Here is an 8,605-nt window from a genome sequence, read left to right as displayed (position 1 = left end):
TGGGTCCCACCCAGCGATGCATAAGGATTACTCCTGGTTCATGCACTCAGGAATTACTCCTGGCCATGCTCAGGGGACCATATGGGATGTTGGGAATCGAACCCGGGTCGGGCCGCGTGCAAGGCAAATGCCTTATCCGCTGGGCCTTTCATCCTGGGCGCCCTTGCCTGGCGGGAGTGGCGCCTTCCTCTCCTGTCCAACTGCTCCTTGCACCTCCGAGTCCTCAGCTGTTTCTCTGGTTGCACTGCACAATTGTTGTAGGTAACATGTTTGCAATAGTGTTACCATTTATGGTTTTGATGTACAGTTATAGCATCTTCCTCCGGAGTTCCCAAGAGCCTCCCCATTGTCCCTCTCACTTCTTATTACCAATTCGTTCTCCCCAATCGTTTCATCATCCAAAACCAAAGGTGCACATCCAAAATGGTAAGATTTCACTTTTCCTTAAAGCTACATCATATTCCATTGTATATAAACACGTCATATATTTACCCACTCATCTGTCCTTGGACATTTTAGTTGCTTCGATATTCTCGCTATTGTATAATTGGGTTAAGGTGTATTAAATTGCTCCCATATCCTGACACCGCAGTGAACACAAATGTGAGTATATCTTTCTGAATTAATGTTTTGTGCCTTAGGATTCTTCTATTTCTGCTTCACATCCGAAAGAACTGAAACTTAAAGAAGTTAGAGTAAGTTGCCAAAGTCAGACCATACTTCGTCAACAGAAACAATACTTTCAAGAATAAAATATTGAATAATAAAAATGCTCAAATTCTGAATTGGAAAGATGAAAAAGTTTATTGAAATGTAAAATAAAGTTCCCAGCCAGGGAGGAACTTAATATAAGACTAAGTGTGGCTCGTGTGTGTGTGTGTGTGTGTGTGTGTGTGTGTGTGTGTGTGTGTTTAAATGGGAAGACTGGGTCTTTGTGTTACTTATTGAGTAACCAGGTAGTTACAAAGCACTCGAAGATTTGCATTTGATTATCAGGTGGTCTGGTCAGCTTAGATTTTCTGTTTGACCATTCACCTTACTATTGCTTGTTTTCTTAGTCTCCTGTGAGACCAAGATGTGGGGCAGAATTCATAGTCTTGGGGCAATTATAAGCATCCTCTGTCTTAGAGAGAACCCAGGAGTTTGCAGGGATGTTTAAAAAATAGGATGGGCAGAGTAAAAATGAGGCTGCCCCAGCAGCTGGCGAGGGGAAACTGAGACCTCCTCTTTCAAGTCCCTTTCCTGACATTCATTAATTTTATATTTTTGCAGTGGGGAGGTTAGGGGTTCCCCCAGTTGTGCTCAGTGATAACTCCCTGCGGTGCTCAGGGGACATTTGTGGTGTATGCAAAACAGTCTCTTCTCCTATCCTGCCGGGCTGGCCCTGCCTCCTGAAACCGGCCTTCAACTGAGCCAGGCTCTTCTCCACACCCACATAAAGGCCTTTCTCAACTGCAGCCCTGAGAGAGATTCCTGTAGATGAACATAGCTGAGGGTCCGAGAAGCTGGTATCTGACACTTCCTCACGTGGGACCCAGGAAGGAGTGAGCCAGTCCAGGGAGATGGAGCAGCATCTCTTGGGCACTGTCTGCAAGGAGGAGCTGGGCTGTGAGCTCTCCTATAAGACTTTTTGGAGTAGCTCGAGTCAGCCCGAAGGACTTTGAGGCCAGGAGAGGAGTTTGGATGATGGGGAATCATCATTCATCCAGGGACTTTGAGGAGGTGAGCAGGTGCCCTGATAATCAGCCAGGTCCTGAGAAGCGGCGGATGAGAGGAAGAAGCAGAAGATTATGTGCCCGCTCTGGGGCATGTGGACTCTGAGAGGTTGTCAGGCTCTGGGCAGAGGGGGGAGTGATCGGGCGGAAGTGTGAGTGTGGAGTTGGTGGTAAGGTTATAGCTAGACTAGAGAGGGTAGAGAGGGTTGGCAAGGTAGGAGAAGGCACTTGCCTTGCGTGACGCTGATCCAAGTTCAATCCCCAGCACCAGATATGGTTCCTGAGCCCCACAGGGAATGACTCCTGAGCACCGCGCCAGGACTAAGCCCTTGAGTACTGCCGGGTATTACCCCTGCTCCCAACAAACAAAACAAATGTATAAAGAGAAACAGCGTGTGGTCGCCCCAGAACTAAGGTTCTGTAGGGCAGTGGAATCTGTATAGTAAAAAACCTATGAGAGGAAAGCCTCTGAGAACCGAGGCGCAAAGAGGGGGCCTGCCAATGTGGCTGTGGTCCTCACATGGGACATTAGGGCCTTCAGTGAGTTGACACTGGCGTGCCGGAGCTGGGGGCCGATGCCCAAGTGAAGCAGCTTGCAGAGAGCTCTGTTACAAGAAGTTGAGTTGATGACCTTCGTTTATTCTGTCAGGATGCTCTGCTGGAGAGAAGGGCTGTATGTGAGGCCTTGGTCAACCTGAGTGCAGGATTACTCTGCTGTAGCCACGAGGTGTCACTACAAGCTTTCGGTAAGGAAGATCATCTCCGTGTCTCATAAAGGAAATGCTCATTTACAAACCACAGAACAGGAGTCTCAGAAGGTGGTTATGTACAGTTTCCTTTCCAGACTCAAAGTCTCTGGAACACTAGACAGAGTTGCCCAGTGGAAGGCAAGCACAAAGGTGGAACCAGTAAGCAGGATCTAGATTTAGAGGTCAGACTTTGGAGCTGCACGAAGTCAGTCCCATTTTGCACTGAGGAGCTATGTCACCTCTCGCAAGGCTGAAATGGTTCTGTCTTGGTACACAAAGACAAAAGGGAGCTCAGATAAAGAAGGGAACACCTAATAAAGGGTGCTTGGAGGATCCTCCCAGGATGGGAGATGCATGCTGAAAGTAGACTCTAGACCGAATATGATTGCCACTCAATGCCTCTTTTGCAAACCACAGGACCCAAAAGGAGAGAGAGAACAAAAGGGAATGCCCTGCCACAGACGCTGTGTGGGATGGGGGGGGGGATGGGGGATGGGAGGGATACTGGGATCCGTGGTGGTGGGAAATGGGCACTGGTGGAGGGATGGGTATTTGATCCTTGTATAATTGAAACCCAAGCACAAAAATGTGTAAGTCTGCAACTGTACCTTCATGATGTCTCACTCTTAATAACTTTTTTAATAAAAAATAAATTAAAAAAATGTCGGACATGAAAAATAACGACTGTCTTATGGTTTCACCTAAATGTTTTTCCATATTAAAGGAGATAATGTGTGTAACAGGGCTTCTAGAATTGTATGTTATATGTTTGTTATGTAGCACTGTAGCACTGTCCTCCCGTTGTTCGTTGATTTGCTCCAGCGGGCCCAGTAATGTCTCCATTTTGAGACTCCTTGTTACTGTTTTTGGCATATCGAATATATCATGGGGAACTTGCCAGGCTTTGCCGTGCGAGTGAGATACTCTCAGTAGCTTGCCGGGCTCTCCGAGAGGGGCAGAGGAATTGAACCTGGGTTGGCTGCATGCAAGGCAAACGCCCTACCGCTCTGCTATTGCTCCAGCCGAACTTTATAGCAATAAGGCTTATGTAAGCCCAACAAAAGGCTTACGTAAAGTGGTTATATTAATGGATACTCTAAATTGCAAATGGTAGAAATCCGTTTAAACTTACTTGAAGCAGGGCATATTCAGACATTTAAATGGGTAAGGTCATGTGACTTCAGGAAGGGCAACTATGTGGTCTGGGGGCCTGCAGGCATCACGGAACCAGAACTGGAAATAAACTTGGCTGTGCACTTCAAAGGGTTTGGGTTGGAGCAATAGTACAGTTGGGAGGGTTCTTGCCTTGCTTGCGGCTGACCTGGGTTCGATTCCAGGCACCACAGAGATGGGAGTAAGCACAGCCAGGTGTGGTCCAATAAAATAAAGAAACAAAAGGTTTCCTTCATTCCAACAGCAGCTGATGGCCACATCTGCACTTTGCAAAGAGTGAGGAAACACCTTATTAGCATTCAGGCCTAGAAAAGCAAGTTCCCTGAGCAGGAATGAAAATATCATTGGCCTAAGACTTCTCTGCAGTGCCCAAGATTTTTTTTATTTGGGGAGGAGACAGTTGCTTGGTTTTGGTTTTGGTTTTGAAGCCACATTCAGCGATGCTCAGAGGTTAGTCCTGGCTCTGCACTCAGGATTTACTCCTGGAGGTATTTAAGGGACCATTTGAGATGCCGGGGCTGGAATCTGAGTCATCTCATGCAAGGCAATATCTGCTCCAGCCCCCACACTTCGAGATCTGTAAGCCTCGGACCCTAAGCCATCCTGTCTTGGAGATGTGGGACATGAGAAACCACAGAAGAGACTCAGCAATGAGGAAATGAGACTCCTGGGCCTTAGAAGACCAACCACGTACCTGGAAACTTGGAAGTATCTGAATGGCCTTGGTGTGGTTGGGTCAATCTGGCACTTCCTGAGCTGTTCCTTTGAAGGGACTCCCTTCCCACTTTCTACGAATATATATATAACATATATATATATTTCTTGAACTGTGTGCTATACGCTAAATCTCAGAGAAATGTCATTTTGATTGCCCCTTATTTTGGAAGGGGGCACCAGGGCAGTGCTCAGGGGTCAGCTTTGTTTGATGCATTAGAGACACTCTGAGCTGTGCCCAGAGGTACATGTGGTGCTGGAATTGAACCTGGGCTTCTGCCTGCTCCTGCCCTTTTGAGTTCTCTCCCTGGACCCTTGATGACCCCTTCCAATGGGCTTGGTTCTGGTAAGTAAAGTAAGTAAAGTAAAGGCCCTCCCGTTGATCGTCGATTTGCTCGAGCGGGCCCAGTAACGTCTCCATTGGAGACTTTGTTGTTACTGTGTCTGGCATATCGAATACGTCACGGGGAGCTTGCCAGGCTCTGCCGTGCGGGCGAGATCCTCTCGGTAGCTTGCCGGGCTCTCTGAGAGGGGCGGAGGAATCGAACTCGGGTCGGCCATGTTGGCCGCTTGTAAGGCGAACGCCCTACCCGCTGTGCTATCGCTAACTCTTAATATTGTGTGTGGTATCAGGGGTTGAATTCATACATGCAAATTAAGTGCCCTGCAGCCTAGCTACATCCTGGCCCAAGAGTTTTTACTTTATTTTATTTTGATTTTCTCAGTATGACAAATGACCTGGCACCCGAGCTGCGCAGGAGGAAGAGAGCAGCTTGGAACGCCTTCAAGAACGTCGAAGAAATAGCTAAGAGGACGAAGAACCTCCGGCTCCGGGCACATCTCTTTGATTCCACTGTTCTTCCTGCATTAACATACGCCTCAGAGACCTGGGCCCTAAGAAAACAGGATGAGAACGCTATTCAGGTCTCCCAAAGAGGAATCGAAAGAGCTATGCTTGGAGTATCACGTTTCACTCAAATGAGAGAAAGAATCCAGAGTTCCGACCTCCATCGATGATCAAGAATCAGGGATGCTGATTTGCGATGTCTCATTTGCGAAGGTGTCAAAAATCAGATGGGCTGGTCACGTAATGAGATTTAAAGATGACCGCTGGACTAGAGCTGTTACCGACTGGATTCCACAGGATGTCAAAAGACCGCGTGCCCGTCCACCTACCAGATGGTCAGACTTCTTCATCAAGATCATGAATGATCGGTTTGAGGCTCTTCGTGTTCCTAGAACGAACAGACGTCATTGGGCTACACTAGCACGTGACAGGGACGACGAATGGAGACATTACTGGCACCCGCTTGAGCAAATCGATGATTAACGGGAAGTCAAGTGATCAAGTGATCAAGTTGATTTGCATAATTATTTATCTGGGTGAGGTCAGGATTGAAGCTGCGTCATGCAGGCCAGGCTCTGCTTTACCATTCGCTGAGCCACACCCCTGGCCTCTAGACGCTGGAACTGTAGATACTGACATGTGGACAGCAGGGAGAACTCTACCTGGTCTGATTCTTGGCACTACCTGGCTCGCTGAGCATCCCTCAGTGCAGCCTGGGAGGCCCTGAGCATCACCCAGGTGGCCAGGGATCACCGGTGCCGTAGTCCTGAGCAGCAAGTCCTGGTGCCCTTCTGCTAAACTGCTGGCCCAGTCGGCCCAGAATTGCCAGTGGGGCCCCCAGATCTCCTAAACAATTCTTAAGCAGTTCCCACCACCAAAACCAAAACCAGAAACAAAACACTGATTTTACCCTGTCGGGCTACAATGTCTAGAAGAAAAGACTTTCCTCATGCCCCCACCCCCCACAAATGGACAGTGGAATGGTGTGTCATATTAACCGCTTCATCCCCAAGATCCTCCCACTTGTCTGTGTCCTAAAATTCTCCGGACTTCCTGCCTCGTGATACGGCTCTTGAGCAAGGCGGGCTCCTAGCATCAGCATCCGAAGTCCTCCAGGCCTAAGCACTGGGCGCATCAGACGCTCCTATTCAGAAATGCTGCTACTTTATGTCTGTTTTGTAAGAAACCGCTCAGAATCAGATCGAGAAGGTATCATTTCCTTCGAGAAGTCAGTGACCCACTTCAGAGTGCTGGATTCTTAAGGGCACAGGAAAGACAAAGAATCACAGCAGGTCTAGTTACTGTTGGGTAACTAGTCTCCAGCCCCCGTGGATGGTTTGAACAATAACCGTTTTCCTCTGCTTCCAAGGTCAGGAAATGTGGAGGTTCGGGGGATGGGTACTTGTCTTTGCTGCTTGAGGTCTAGGACCTCAGCAAACAAGATTCAAATTAGTGGTGACCTCACAGCCGAGCTGAGAGTGTCGGGAAACGCTTTCACTTCCCTGTCTGGTGTCTAAATTGTGTGGATTTGAAATGTAGGCCAGCTGCGCAGGGTGGTGGCCAACCAGCTCAGACAGGAGAGGCGACAAAAGAATTTGTGGGGGCTTGGAGATAGTTCAATGGGTTGGAGCACCCAACGGCCATGAAGGCAGCCGGAATTCAAGGCCGGGCCTGAGGAATGCCAGGAGTAAGTAGCCTCTGAGTCCTTCCTACTGGGTGGGGCACGTGGTTTCATCTGCCTTGTAGGTTGGAGGATGGTGTTAGGAGTTGAACTGTTCCCACATCTTCCCCCACTCCCTACACACACACACACACACACACACACACACACACACACACACTGTGTGTTGAAGGCCTGGCTTGCAGTCCCCTAGAACATGACCTCATTTCCTTATTTGATAGCAGGCTTCTGCAGGGGTCATGGGTCTGGGTGAACGTGGTTGGGTTGGACAGAGGACAGGGCCTTCCTGTGGCAGAGCCCGGTGTGAGCCCCAGCATCACAAGCACTTCTGGATGTGGTCCCAGGTACAGAGCCGGAGCAGGGCCGCATCCCAGGCCCTCACCAAGGGCTGCCTGTAGTGGGGGGAGGCCCAGGAGAGACCCTCTGACCACTACAGGAGGAACCACTTCCCTCACCCTTGGACCTTGAGCCTCTGACCCTCTTGCCAGGACACGCTCCATCCCCGGCACTGCAGCCTCTAGCTTTGCGGTGGTTTCCCAGGAGCCCTCGTCATCAGAGAGACGCTTTATGTCTGAAAATGTAAAGTATGAAAACTTTCAAATAGGAAAACTTGACCAGGTTTTCATATTTGCGATTAGAAACTTAGATTTCTCGGGAACAAAAGGGAGGGGGCGGGCCAGGTCGGCCCTCCACAGCATATGCCGCCACCCAAGCCCAGCTGGTATGACCCCCCACCCCCCCATCCCTGTCTCTAACCTCTGAGCAGCAAACATGCAGGGAGCAGCCCCTGAGCACCTCCAGGTATGGCTTCGAGAGCCAAGAACTGACTTCCTTGAGGCACTGCATGGAGCCCAGACTCACCCTGTCAGTGCCAAGGTGGACGATCCCTGGAGAGTTCTTTGCATATAAAACTCAGAAGGTTAAGAAATTCGAGTTAATGTACAGATGTGGGTCCCTTCCCAAACATCTGGCCTCTCCTTTACCCATGGACGGTGTCCCTTGGTCGGGCCACACTGCCCATTCCTGTGTACAAGTCCTGAGTGCTGGCCCTCACTGTCCACTCCCCTCCGGTATGCGCTGACCTGGTCTTATCCCTGTGCTGCTCTCTGTCCAGTGTCACTTTCCTGCTCTGGGATCTGGCCACTGGCCTTTCCTCGGGCTGTCCCCCAGGTGCCCTAGCTCTCCTAGTCTCCGCCACCTCCGGGGGAGTGCGGGCGGGATTCCTGTGCCTGGTGTCTGTCACCTGGCCTCCCCGCCTGCCTCGGTTTGCCACCTGCCCCTGCCAGGCACACCCAAACCCTACATGATCCTGCTATCTATCTGGAGAGAGAGAGAGAGAGAGAGAGAGAGAGAGAGAGAGAGAGAGAGAGAGAGAGAGAGACACAGAGACAGAGACAGACAGAGACAGACAGAGACAGAGACAGAGAGAAGGAGGGTGGAAGGGAGAGAGAGGGAGAGAGGGGGAGGGGAGGAGAGAGGGAGGGGAAGAGAGGGAGGAAGGGAGGGAGGAAGGAAGGAAGGAGGGAGGGAGGGAGGGAAGGAAGGAAGGAAGGAAGGAAGGAAGGAAGGAAGGAAGGAAGGAAGGAAGGAAGAAGAGAGACCTGTCTGCTGGGGTCACTGCACCTGCTTCCCAGTCTGAGGGTGGAGGGCTGGTTTCTGTGAGAGACACCAGCAGAGATGGAGGTGTGGGTGAAGCCACCAAGGTAAAAGCCATCGCCTGAGTCTA

Source organism: Sorex fumeus, unplaced genomic scaffold (assembly GCF_029834395.1).
Source record: "Sorex fumeus unplaced genomic scaffold, SorFum_2.1 ptg000061l, whole genome shotgun sequence".
Taxonomy (NCBI): domain Eukaryota; kingdom Metazoa; phylum Chordata; class Mammalia; order Eulipotyphla; family Soricidae; genus Sorex; species Sorex fumeus.
Note: the sequence above shows the minus strand (reverse complement) of the source record.